The following is a 13,870-nucleotide window of genomic DNA, read 5'->3' on the forward strand; positions in this document are numbered from 1 at the left end:
CAGATTCTAAATATACTCCTGAATATTTAGCAGATATGGAGCTTCCTCATCCACCGAAAGAGTCCCTCAGATTACCTATGACTCCTGTTCTGAAACAAACCTTTGTTCGTAATATGGAGACTCCTTATTCCATCACTGCCATTCCATCTAAATTGGAATCCCGTTATCGAACAGTTCCATGTAAAGGTTATGAAAAGTCTCAACTATCTCATCAATCCCTGGTAGTAGAATCCTCTTTAAAGAAAGCACATCCTTCCAAAATCTATGCTTCAGTTCCTCCAGGTAGAGAAGGTCGTACCATGGATAAGTTTGGTCGCCGTTTATACCAAAACTCTATGATGGCAAATAGAGTTACTAATTACAGCTACATCTTTACGTCCTACTTCAACCATTTTCTGAAGATTTTACCATCTTTTTACCCGGATTATCTCTACCACTCGTCTTTCAGAATTTAAACTCATCCTTAAGACTCTTTCTCAATTACGACTCTTCATGTTACAAGCCTCATATGATGCATTTGAACTCTCGTCTCGAGTATCGGCCTTTGCTGTAGCCATGCGTCGTTTAGCATTGTTACGTATTGTGGACATGGATCCCAACCTTCAAGATAGATTGGCAAATCTACCTTGTCAGGGAAATGAATTATTTGATGACTCTATTGAGGCAGCTACCAAGCGTCTTTTAGAACATGAACGCTCTTTTGCTTCCCTCATTCGACCAAAACCTAAACCTGCACCAACTAGAGGTTTCAAACAGACTCCACGTCGTTATCCTCAGGAAACGACTCCTGCTTTTTCAAGACCTCCTCCTCCTCGTCCTCCTCAACAACAGCGACAACAAAAATCTCAGACTCCTGCTGCCACCAAGCCTGCTCAGTCTTTTTGACAATCTCGACATGAGCATTCAAATTTCTTTGTTTCCAAATTCTCCCCTCCCCATAGGGGGTCGCCTTTCCACATTTTATCACCAGTGGGAGCTCATTACATCAGATCTCTGGGTGCTTACCATCCTACGAGAGGGATACTCTCTTCGGCTCCTTCAGGTGCCTCCAGATCGCCATCCAAGAGAGTGTCCTTCCAATCAGTCGCATCTTCCCCTTCTTCTCCAAGAAGCTCGAGCTCTGCTTCTTCTACGAGCTGTGGAGGAAGTTCCTCTTTCCCAAAGGAACTTGGGATTCTACTCCCGTTATTTTCTAGTTCCCAAAAAGACTGGGGATTTGCGACCGATCCTGGATCTCAGAGCTCTCAACAAATATCTAGTCAAAGAGAAATTTCGAATGCTCACACTGCCAACTTTATATTCCTTAATGGACCAAGGGGATTGGATGTGTTCCCTCGATCTCAAAGAGGCGTATACTCATATCCCTATTCATCCAGCATTTCGCAAGTACCTCAGATTCCAAGTAGGAAGCCTTCTAATGCAGTACCGAGTTCTCCCCTTCGAATTGGCTTCTTCTCCCAGGGTTTTCACAAAATGTCTCGTGGTCGTGGCTGCAGCTCTTCGCAACCAGGGTCTCCAAGTATTTCCATACCTAGACGACTGGCTCATCAAGGCTCCCTCTTTTTCAGGGGTTATTGCAGCGACCCAACAGACTATTCTTTTTCTACAAAGTTTGGGATTTCACATCAACTTTCCCAAATCTCAGTTGACTCCTTCTCAGTCTCTCCAATTCATAGGAGCAACTCTGGACACTATCAATCTGAGAGCATACCTTCCACAACCACGTCAGGCCGCCCTGCTTCAGATTTCTCAACAACTCTTCCAACTTTCAACTGTTCCAGCACGAAAGATGATGGTTCTGCTCGGTCACATGGCTTCTACAGTTCATGTGATTCCTTTTGCCAGACTTCACCTTCGTATTCCTCAATGGACACTGGCATCCCAATGGCAGCAATCAGTGGATCTACCAACTCGACTGATTTCCATAACTCCTTCATTGCGGAAGTCTCTCCATTGGTGGATGCTCTCTTTAAATCTTTCCAGAGGCTTGCTGTTCCACCCTCTTCCTCATCAGAAAGTCCTCACAACCGACTCATCAATGTACGCATGGGGAGCTCATGTGGACGGTCTTCGCACTCAGGGTCTCTGGACTCAAGCAGACCGTCGGTGTCATATCAATCTATTGGAACTCAGAGCGATATTTTATGCTCTCAAAGCTTTTCAACATCTCCTTCACGACATGGTGATTCTTGTACGTACCGACAACCAGGTAGCCATGTATTATGTCAACAAACAGGGAGGGACAGGCTCTCACTCCCTTTGTCAAGAAGCTCTGAAATTGTGGCATTGGGCAATTCTTCACAACATCTTCCTCAGAGCTGTTTATATTCAGGGTCAACACAATTATTTGGCAGACAAATTGAGTCGTCTTCTACAGCCTCACAAATGGACACTCAATTCTCCTACTCTTCGCCAAATCTTTGCCCGTTGCGTCACCTCTCAACTTCAAACTGCCTCAATTTTGCTCCCGCATCTATGCCCCTCAACGTCTCGAAGCGGATGCGTTTCTACTGGACTGGAGGAATCGGTTCCTTTATGCTTTTCCTCCGTTTCCTCTGATTCTCAAGATTCTAGTCAAACTGAAGTCAGAACATGCCACCATGATTCTGATAGCTCCTCGGTGGCCCAGACAACCTTGGTTCTCCCTTCTACTTCAACTCAGCACCAGGGAGCCTCTTCTTCTACCAGTATTTCCCTCTCTACTCACGCAGAGTCAAGGATCCTTGCTTCATCCCAATCTGCAGTCTCTACATTTAACAGCTTGGTACCTTTCTGCATAACAGACTTTTCTCAATTCTCTCCGTCTGTTCAAGATATCTTACTTGCTTCCAGAAAACCATCAACTAGACAATGTTATGGCCAGAAGTGGACTAGATTCTCTGCTTGGTGTTCTACACGTCACTTGCCACCCAGATCTTCCTCCTTGACATCCGTTCTGGACTACTTACTCCATTTATCACAATCTGGACTTCAAACTACATCTATTCGAGTCCATCTTAGTGCTATAGCTGCTTTTCATCAGCCTTTGGATGGAAAACCCCTTTCTGCACATCCTATCGTTTCTCGCTTTATGAAAGGACTTCTCAATCTCCATCCACCGCTTAAACCACCTCCAGTGGTTTGGGATCTCAATGTTGTTTTAGCTCAACTTATGAAACCTCCTTTTGAACCGCTTGACAAAGCCCACCTCAAGTATCTCACTTGGAAAGCTGTGTTTTTGATTGCTCTCACTTCTGCTCGAAGAGTCAGTGAGCTACAAGCTTTAGTTGCAGATCCACCCTTCACAGTTTTTCACCATGACAAGGTGGTCCTTCGTACTCATCCTAAATTCTTACCTAAAGTTGTTTCAGAATTTCACATCAATCAGTCTATTGTTCTACCTGTGTTTTTTCCAAAGCCTCATTCTCATCCTGGAGAAGCTGCTCTTCATACCTTGGACTGTAAACATGCTTTGGTTTTCTACCTCCAACGCACTCAACTTCACAGAACATCTCCTCAACTTTTCATCTCATTTGATCCAAACAAGTTGGGACGTCCTATATCAAAACGCACAATCTCCAACTGGATGGCTGCTTGTATTTCTTTCTGCTACACTCAGGCTGGTCTTCCTCTACAAGGTCGAGTGACGGGCCACAAAGTTAGAGCTATGGCGGCATCTGTAGCTTTCCTTCGATCAACTCCTATTGAGGAAATCTGCAAAGCTGCCACTTGGTCCTCGGTTCATACTTTCACCTCTCATTATTGTCTGGATTCCTTATCCAGGAGGGATGGCCACTTTGGCCAATCTGTTTTGCAAAATCTTTTTTCGTAATTTGCCAACTTCCCTCCATCCCTTTTTACTTAGCTTGGAGGTCACCCATGTGTGGGAATATGCTGCCTGCTTGTCCTGGGATAAAGCACAGTTACTTACCGTAACAGTTGTTATCCAGGGATAGCAGGCAGATATTCCCACAACCCTCCCACCTCCCCTGGTTGGCTTCTTGGCTAGGTATCTGAACTGAGGATCCTCTCAGGAGATGCGTCCCCCCTAGTTCGGGCGGGAAGGCACGCGCGCATGCGCGGTACAGTGCTCGAAAGATCGAGATCTTCAAGCAAGTTTGCTTTCGAGGCTGTCCGCTGCGGGGCTCCGTCGGTGACGTCATCCATGTGTGGGAATATCTGCCTGCTGTCCCTGGATAACAACTGTTACGGTAAGTAACTGTGCTTTATGTCCCTGTCCCTGTGCCCCCATGAACATAATTTCCCTCTGTTTCTGTTACCTTCCTGTGTCCAAATTTCCCATCTGTTCCTCACCAATGTGTCTCTTCTCTGCAACCCCATCTAGCTTTCCCCACCCCCCTGCTTCCAGCATATGGCTCACTTGCCTGTCCTCCCCTTTCTTTCCTGCTGTGGGTTTCTTTCTCTCCCTCTTCATCCCCTTGGCCCAGAATCTCTTTCCCTTTCACTTCCTAGTGTGAGCCGGGAACATGCGTTGTCACGGATTGCGCGGTCCAGCAGCCCTCCGCCATCTCCTTCCCTCCACCTCACTTTAGGTGCCGACTTTAATTCTTTTTCTACCAGCCACACGCTTTCAATAAGCCGCGCACACGTGGCTGCTTGAATTGTTGAATCTTCTCCTCTGACGCAACCGGAAACAGGAAGTTGCATCAGAGGAGAAGATTCAACAACTTGAGCAGCCACACGCACAGCTTATTGAAAGCATGCGGCTGGAAGAAGAAAAATTTAAGACGGCACCTAAGGTGAGGTGGAGGGAGGGAGATGGCAGGATGCGGTAATTGGATGGGGATGCTGGATTGCACGAGCCGTGATTACTTCACTTGGCCTTGTCCCCGCAGCGACCACTATTTTTTCTCTCCCTGTTTCGGTGGGTTACCCGTGGATAGCCGCGGGTAACAACCACCGTGTCATTCTCTAGCTCTACCTCTAAAGCCCCGCTGAGCAGCCCTTCAGGGGACAAATGCTGTTTTGCACGGGCCTAGATCAGGGATGTCAAAGTCCATCCTCAAGGGCCGCAATACAGTCGGGTTTTCAGGATTTCCCCAATGAATATGTATGAGATCTATTTGCATGCACTGCTTTCAGTGTATGCTAATAGATCTCATGCATATTCATTGGAGAAATCCTGAAACCCCGACTGGATTGCGGCCCTCGAGGAGGGAGTTTGACACCCCTGTACTAAACCATCTGCTGCCTTAAGACCTCAGCAGAGGAAAAAAAAAGTCTTCTCAGCAAAATCTGCTCAGTGCCATCTACTCAAGAGCATAATTTCAATCCAGTTGTGTCTCCCTCAACCCATAGGAGGTCGTTTACAACTCTACTTTCATTATTGGAAGTTAATCACATCTGACCTCTGGGTTCTCAATATAATTCGGGAAGGATACTCCCTTCATTTCCTCACCATACCTCCCGATCATCCTCCAAGAGTCTGTTTCCAATCGCCTTCAGCCCTCCCTTCTTCAGGAGATCGAAAATTTACTTCTTCTCAATGCCATCGAGAAAGTTCCTCCGGAGCAAGAGAACATGGGGTTTTACTCCCGCTACTTTCTTGTCACCAAGAAGACGGGAGGTCTTCGATTGATATTGGATCTGAGCTCTCAACATATTTTTAGTGAAAGAAAAATTCAGAATGCTATCCTTAGCAACATTGTATCCCCTACTGAATCACAACGATTGGCTATGCTCTCTAGACCTAAAAGAAGCCTACACTCACATTCCGATTCATCCGAATTCCAGGAAGTACCTCAGGTTTCAAGTGGCGCAACACCACTACCAATACAAAGTTCTACCCTTCGGTCTGGCTTCCTCTCCCAGAGTCTTTACCAAGTGTCTGGTAGTAGTGGCAGCAGCCTTGAGGTCTCAGGACTTTCAAGTCTTTCCCTATCTGGACAACTGGCTAATCAAGGATCTCTCTTCACAAGCTGTGCTGTCAGTGACACACCAGACGCTATCTTTTCTTCAGAGTTTGGGATTCAAAATCAACTTCCCCAAATCTCAACTACACAACTCTCAAGGCGTTTCTTCCGCAAAAATGTCAAGACGTCCTTCAACTCCGACATTAGGTTGCCCTGACCCAGTCTCTTTCAGCAAGACACATGATGGTTCTCCTGGGGCACATGGCTTCCACAGTCCACATCACTCCATTTGCCAGACTTCATTTACGAATCCTTCAATGGACACTGGCTTCTCAGTGTTCACAGACTAGACCCACTGTCACAGCACATTGCAGACAGTCATCTCTTCGACAGTCACTTCAGTGGTGGATGCAATCTACCAATCTTTCCAGGACAAGCAGGCAGCCTATTCTCACATGTGGGTGATGTCATCCACGGAGCCTGGATGCGGACAGCCTCGCAAGCAGATTTTCTTGGAGAAATGTAGAAGTTTCGAGTTTGCCGCACCGCGAATGCCTTCCCGCCCAGCACAGTGTGAGTCTCCTCAGTTCTCAGTTTTCTGTGGAGCCAAGAAGTCTGTCTATGATGCTCTTCGTGAAAATTCATTGCTTCATGCCTTCTCTTCACCACGGTTTGTATTCTTTCATGAATCGCTGTGTTTATTTCTTTATTTTCTGTTAAAAAAAAAGAAGACTTATTTTTTTCGTCGACTGACTGGCGGGGCAGGTAGCTCACCCGCAGCCTGCGGGCTTCGACTTTGCAGTGGCTATCTTCCCTTCTATGTCCCAGCCAGTAAGGGGCTTCAATAAATGTAGCCAGCGCCAGCATGCGATTTCCCTCAAGGACCCACACCGCTGGTGTCTTAAGTGTCTCCGACCTGACCATAGTCCGAAGTCGTGCCTGCGCTGTGCTACTCTTCAACCTCGAGCCCTTAAACATCGTCGAGTTCAAGTGGAAAAGCTGTTCAGGATGGACTCTTCGGCCACACCCTCAACCTCGGGTCCTGACTCAGTCCAGACTTCAGCAGTGGTCCTCCTGCTTCCACGACTCCGACATCGAGTTTCATCAAACCTTCCTCGTTTGAATCGTCTTTGGCCTCGAGTACACATGCTTTATCTTCCCCTGAGCTTCCCTCAGGTCAGATACCTAAGCAGAAGGTTCCTACGGTGGTCCTAAAGTTATCCAAGCATCAGTCCAAGCCAAAACATGCTTCTACTGCCACCTCGGAGCCTATAGACTCAGCAAGTGGTCCAGTTTCAGACTTGGATTCACAATTGCAGGCTTCTCAGCAGACCATGTTAGAGCAGAAATTTGTTCAGTTACTGACCAAATACATTCCTGCCTCGATTCTGTTTTCTGCAGTCCAGCCTGGGCAATCAGCACTCTCCCGTGAGGTCGAGTCCTTGCCTGTGCCTTGAGCTGAGCCTACACACTCTACGCAAGGAGTCGAGTCTTTGCGAGTGTCTGGTCTGGAATCTTCACACTCTATGCAAGGAGCCAATGCGAGTGCCTCGATAGGAATCCTCACACTCCATACAAGGAGCCAAGTCTTTGGGAGTGCTTTGAGATTTGTCGATCCAAATCACTGAGTCTATGGAGTTTCGATCTACAGCTTCTAACTCTATTCATTCACTTGTGGCACTGCCCATCTCCAGGCATAGGGCGAAATCTCCTCGACCTCAACCGAGACCTATTTCCAGGCAGCACTCTCATCATAATTCGAGGCCTTCATCGAGGCACAGGTCATCTTCCTCAGAAAAGCCTTCCTCGTCCAGGCCTCAATCCAGACCTTCCAGTTCTTCGAGGCCTCCGACCCCTCGACCGAGGTCTCCACTTCCAGACCCCGAGTACGCAGCTGATTCCAATGCCTCCTCCAAGTCTGTGTATTCTTTGGGTTACCAGTAGTCTAGAGCGGCTTCGCCTTCCTTCTCCACTTGAGGAGCCTCGGTCATCGAGTCCTTCTCGAGACCAGGCTATGGCAGATCAATTATCTTGTTCCTCCTTTCTTCGTCAAATGGCTGACAACCTGGAAATTAAATTGGACACTGGTTCTAGATATTCTAAGGAGTATTTAGAGGAAATGCATCTGCCTCAGCCTCCTGCGAAGTCCCTCAAACTTCCTTTTAATAGGCTTTTGTCTCAAACTTTCAAAAGAAATCTAGACTCCTTATGCTATACCTGCTGTTCCAGGTAAATTGGAATTGAGGTATAGAACACTACATTGCAAGGGATTTGAGAATTCACAGTTATCTCATCAATCCCTTCTTGTGGAATCTTCATTTAAGAGAACCCATCCTTCCAGAGTATATGCCACAATACCTACTGGTAGAGGGCAAAACCATGGACATGGACCGTCGTCTTTATCAGAATTCCATGATGGCCTCTAGAGTCCTAAATTACAATTTCATCTTCATGACTTATTTGAGGTTTTTGATTGACCATCTTCCAAGTTTTATGAAGAACTTGGATGAACATAGACGTGGAGTTTCTGGAGCTCGGTGCTACCTTGGCACAACCCCAACTACATCTTCTCTAGTCATCTTACGATGCCTTTGAACTTTCTTCCAGGGTCACTGTATTCTCAGTGGCGATGCGTTGCCTGGCCTGGCTTCGCACCATTGATATGGACCCTAATCTTCAAGATTGTCTGGCTAATATTCCTTGTGAGGACAATGACTTCTTTGATGAATCCATAGAAGCCACTACCAAGAAGTTGTCTGAGCATGAAAACTCTTTTGCTTCAATTGTCAGACCAAAGCCTATGCCTGTTCCTGCAAAGCCTTCTCGACTTCCAAGTTTCCAGAGGCATTATCCTCCAAGGGTGCTCCTTATACTCAAGCACTTGCCAAGAAACAGAAGCAACAGAAACCTCAACCTTCTGCTGCACCTAAGGCTGCTCAGCCTTTTTGACTGTCTCACACAGAGCATAACCTCCATTGTTCTGCCTCTGTCCTCCCCTCCCCCCATAGTAGGCCGTCTCCATCATTTTTACCATCGATGGGAAACCATTACATCTGACCTCTGGGTGTTGTCAATAATCAGGGAAGGATACTCTCTTCATTTTTCTCAGATTCCACCAGAGCTTCCTCTAAGAGAGTATCCTTCCAATCCATCCCAGACCGCCCTTCTTCAGGAAGCTCAAGCTCTGCTTCATCTCTGTGCCATCAAGGAAGTTCCATTATAACAGCAGAGCAGGGGGTTTACTCCTGTTGCTTCCTAGTTCTGAAGAAGACAGGCGATCTGTGACCCATTCTGGATCTCAGGGTTTTCAACAAATTTTTAGACAAAGAAAAATTTTGTATGCTGTCCCTGGCGTCCCTTTATCCCCTTCTTGTTCAGAACGATTGGTTATGTTCTCTAGATGTCAAGGAAGCGTACACTCGCATCCCCATTCATCCGACCTACCATCAGTACCTCAGATTATCCCAGGACAAGCAGGCAGGTATTCTCACTAGTGGGTGATGTCATCCGACAGAGCCCCGATACGGACGTCTCACAAGCATATTTTGCTTGAAGAAACTCAGAAGTTTCGAGATGCCCGCACCGCGCATGCGCCAGTGCCTTCCCGCCCGATGGTCCGGGCGTGTCTCCTCAGTTCTTTTCTTTTCGCGGAGCTGAGAAGTTTTACTTCGATTCTGCGCTGACTGAATTCCAGTTTTTTGCCTTCTAATAGCCGCGGTTTGAGTTCTTTTTACTCTTATCGTGAATTTTATTTCTTTTATTTCCTTTTTAAAAAAAAAAAATAAAAAATTTCTTCTGGCGATTCGGCCGGGTCGGCCGCGTGGCTCAGGCCCCGCTCCTTCGATCTCGCGGCGGAGCTTTTTCGGCCTAAGTCCCAGCCAATTACCGGTTTTAAAAAGTGTAGCAAGTGCCAGCGCGCGATTTCGCTGACGGACCTGCATCGACACTGCCTGCAGTGTCTTGGTCCGGAACATTTCCCAAAATCGTGCCGGCCTTGTTCCACTCTTACAGCGCGGGCGTTTAAGCGTCGCTGTTTTTTGTGGGAGTCGATGTTTAAAATGGAAGCTGCGAAAGAACCTTCAGCTTCGACTTTGGCTGCCGCTTCGCCTGCCCATGCGAAGCCCGCCACCACTCCTACTGCTCCGGGTCTCCTGAAGCCGGCCTCCTTTGTCTAGGTTTCGACCCCGTCTTCGGCGCCGGTGCCTTCTGTCTCTTCGGATCAGGTACCGCCCTCTACCATTCCACCCGTGGTTATCAAAGTGCCGAAAGCTTCCAAGCAAAAGCACTCTACCACGAAGGAGCGTGAAGACCGTGCTGGAGGACCCCCTTTCGGTGCGGATCCCTCCATATCGGCTTCGTTGCGGTCTCTTTTGGAAGCTCAGTTTGTTGAGCTCATGCAAACCATGGGACCCAAGTTAATTGCCACCATCCAGGGTGACCTCCCGGTTCCAATTCCGGGGGGCGGACCGCCCCCTCCTCCTCCTCCTCGCCGGTCGGTCTCGCTGCTTGGCGAGGAGGAGCGGCGTGCGGCGGCCGGTCCCTCGAGGCAGGCCTCCTTTAGTGACATGCCCCCTTTAGTGACATGCCCCCTTTAGAGCCCATCACGCCTCCAGACGAAGAGGTCTGGCATACATCTTCGAGTAATCGAAGCCCTGGGCATCGCAAGTCTCAGGAAGAGTTCTTCCGCACTCCATATCAGGCCTGGATTGCATCTCGAGAGGCATCGAATCTCCCGCCTCTTCGCTCCACGGCCTCGAGTCCCATCTACTCGCTTGAGGAGTCGGGGGACCATGCTAAACATCGTCGTTTTAGATCTCCCTCCAGACACCGAGAGGGGCATCGATCCAGACATTCTTCACGACACTCCTCGCGGCACTCTGAAGTTTCACCGCAAAAGAAGCTGCCGCATATGGGGTACTCTTCGTCAGACATGTCTCCTCCGCAGGGGCCGGAGTACGAGGAACCCTGTACTTCTTATTCCCCCTGTCGTTCCCAGGTCTCTGTGGATCCCAAGGCCTCGACTTCCTCTAGTCCTTCTCGGAGACCTGTGCTGGCGGATCAATTGTCTTTCTCTTCTTTCCTCCGGCAGATGGCGGATGACCTGGACATTATCTTAGACACCGGTTCTCGGTACTCCAAGGAATACCTCGACACCATGCATTTACCTCATCTTCCTGCTGAGTCTCTGCGCCTGCCTCTGCATAAACTACTCGATCAAATGTTTATGAGATGCTTTGAGACACCATACTCCATTCCTGCGGTCCCTGGCAAGTTGGATGCCCGATACCGCACGGTTCATCACAAAGGGTTCGAGGGCTCTCAACTGTCTCACCAATCCCTCCTGGTCGAATCCTCCCTCAAGCGGTCTCATCCGTCCCAGGTATATGCCTCGGTGCCTCCGGGTCGTGAGGGCCGGACCATGGATAAGTTTGGCAGGAGGATATACCAGATCTCGATGATGGTTTCCCAAGTTCTGAATTATACTTTTCATTTTGCAACTTATTTGGAGTTCTTCCTGCCTGTGCTTCGGAAGTTCACGCCTTACATTGAGTCTCAGGCTTGCTTCGAGTTCGAGGAGGTGGTAGCCTCGCTGTCCCAGCTTCGTCTCCAGTTGATGCAATCCTCTTACGATGCTTTTGAGCTCTCGGCATGGGCTGCCGCCTGTTCCGTGGCTATGCGTCGATTGGCATGGCTTCGGACCATTGACATGGACCCGAACCTCCAGGATAGACTTGCCAATGTTCCTTGTGCGGGAGCGGATTTGTTTGACGAGTCCATCGAGACTGTAAAGAAGAAGCTGTCTGATCATGAAAAATCCTTTCAGTCCATTCTTCGACCCAAGCCTAAGCCTCAACAGTCTCGTCCGGCTAGACCGCCCTTGATCTATCAGAGGCGTTACACTCTAAGGCAGGCTCCAGCTGCGAGGCAACCGGCGAAGAGGCAGCCGCCTCAGAAGGCTCAGCAGAAACCTCAGCCTTCTACTGTCCCCAAGGCTCCTCAGCCTTTTTGACTCTCTCTCCGGGAGCATAACCAACCTCGTTCTGCATCCTCCTGTTTTTCCTATAGGGGGTCGCCTCCATCATTTCTTTCATCGTTGGGAGGCTATTACAACCGACCTCTGGGTCCTGTCCATCGTAAAGGACGGATACTCTCTTCAATTCCATCGGGTCCCTCCGGACCACCCTCCAAGAGAGTATCCTTCCAACTTGACTCAGACCGCCCTTCTTCTTCAGGAAGCTCAGGCTTTGCTCCGGCTTTGAGCCGTCGAGCCGGTCCCTGTGGACCATCACAATTGGGGGTTTTACTCCCGATACTTCCTTGTTCCGAAGAAGACGGGCGACCTGCGACCGATACTGGACCTTCGGGTCCTCAACAAGTTCTTGGTCAAGGAGAGGTTTCGCATGCTGACCCTTGCTTCGCTCTACCCCCTCCTCGAGCAGAACGACTGGTTATGCGCTCTGGATCTCAAGGAGGCCTACACTCACATTCCCATTCATCCAGCCTCTCGCAAGTTCCTCAGATTTCGGGTGGGACATCTACATCTACAGTATCGAGTGCTTCCATTCGGCCTATCTTTGTCTCCCAGAGTCTTCACGAAGTGTCTGGTAGTGGTGGCCGCTGCACTCCGGAACATGGGTCTTCAGGTATTTCCTTACCTCGACGACTGGCTCATCAAGGCCCCCTCAGCTCCAGAGGTCATTTCGGCGACCCTGGCTATGATTTGCTTCCTGCAGAGTTTGGGCTTCGAGATCAACTTCCCCAAATCTCATCTTCAGCCTACCCAGTCTCTCCCCTTCATCGGGGCGGTCCTGGATACCATTCGACTCCGAGCATTCCTTCCTCCTCAGCGTATGGATGCTCTTCTTCATCTCTGCCAGTCTGTGTCTTCTCGCCAGTCCATCTCAGCGAGACACATGATGGTCCTCCTGGGCCACATGGCCTCTACAGTTCATGTGACGCCTTTTGCCAGACTCCATCTCAGAATTCCTCAGTGGACCCTGGCTTCTCAGTGGACTCAGGTGTCAGATCTGTTGACTCGACACATCATAGTCACTCCTGCTCTTCGGCAGTCTCTACTTTGGTGGATGACCTCTTCGAATCTATCCAGAGGTTTGCTGTTTCACACTCCTCCCCACCAGAAGGTTCTCACAACTGATTCATCGACCTATGCCTGGGGAGCTCATCTGGATGGTCTTCGCACTTAGAGATTCTGGAACAGTGCGGACCGACTCCATCAAATCAATCTTCTGGAGCTCAGAGCCATCTTCAATGCTCTTCAAGCTTTTCAACATCTGCTTCACGACATGGTGGTCCTCATTCGCACAGACAATCAGGTCGCCATGTATTATGTCAACAAGCAGGGGGGCACGGGCTCAGCCTCCCTCTGCCAGGAAGCTCTCAGAGTCTGGGATTGGGCGGTTCGCCACAACACCTTCCTCAAAGCTGTCTACATTCAGGGGAAGGACAATGTCTTGTCGGACAACTTAAGTCGTCTCCTACAGCCTCACGAATGGACACTCCATTCCCAGGCCCTTCATCAGATCTTCTCTCAGTGGGGGACGCCTCAGATAGACCTCTTTGCGGCTCCCCACAATTTCAAGCTGCCTCAATTCTGCTCCAGGATCTACACTCCTCATCATCTCGAGGCAGATGCCTTTCTGCTGGATTGGGGGAATCGCTTTCTGTATGCGTTTCCTCCCTTTCCTCTCATTCAAAAGACTCTGGTCAAGCTGAAGTCCGACCATGCCACCATGATTCTGATAGCTCCTCGGTGGCCCAGACAACCTTGGTTCTCCCTTCTACTTCAACTCAGCAGCAGGGAGCCATTCCTTCTTCCAGTGTTTCCTTCACTGCTTACTCAGCATCAGGGATCTCTGCTTCATCCCAATCTGCAGTTTCTCCACCTGACAGCTTGGTTCCTCTCAACGTAACTCCTCACCAGTTTTCCCAGGCGGTGAGGGATGTCTTGGAGGCTTCCCGGAAGCCTGCTACTCGTCAATGCTACTCCTAAAAATGGA

At 49.0% G+C, this 13,870-nt stretch overlaps 1 protein-coding gene across 4 annotated transcripts in view; it reads left to right on the plus strand.

The window, feature by feature from the left end:
• TRA2A (transformer 2 alpha homolog) overlaps window positions 1–13,870 on the plus strand; it is a 234,683-nt gene that overhangs the window by 107,471 nt on the left and 113,342 nt on the right. The gene's annotated exons all lie outside the window — the stretch shown is intronic.

The sequence above is a fragment of the Geotrypetes seraphini genome, chromosome 2 (genome assembly GCF_902459505.1).
Source record: "Geotrypetes seraphini chromosome 2, aGeoSer1.1, whole genome shotgun sequence".
NCBI lineage: Eukaryota > Metazoa > Chordata > Amphibia > Gymnophiona > Dermophiidae > Geotrypetes > Geotrypetes seraphini.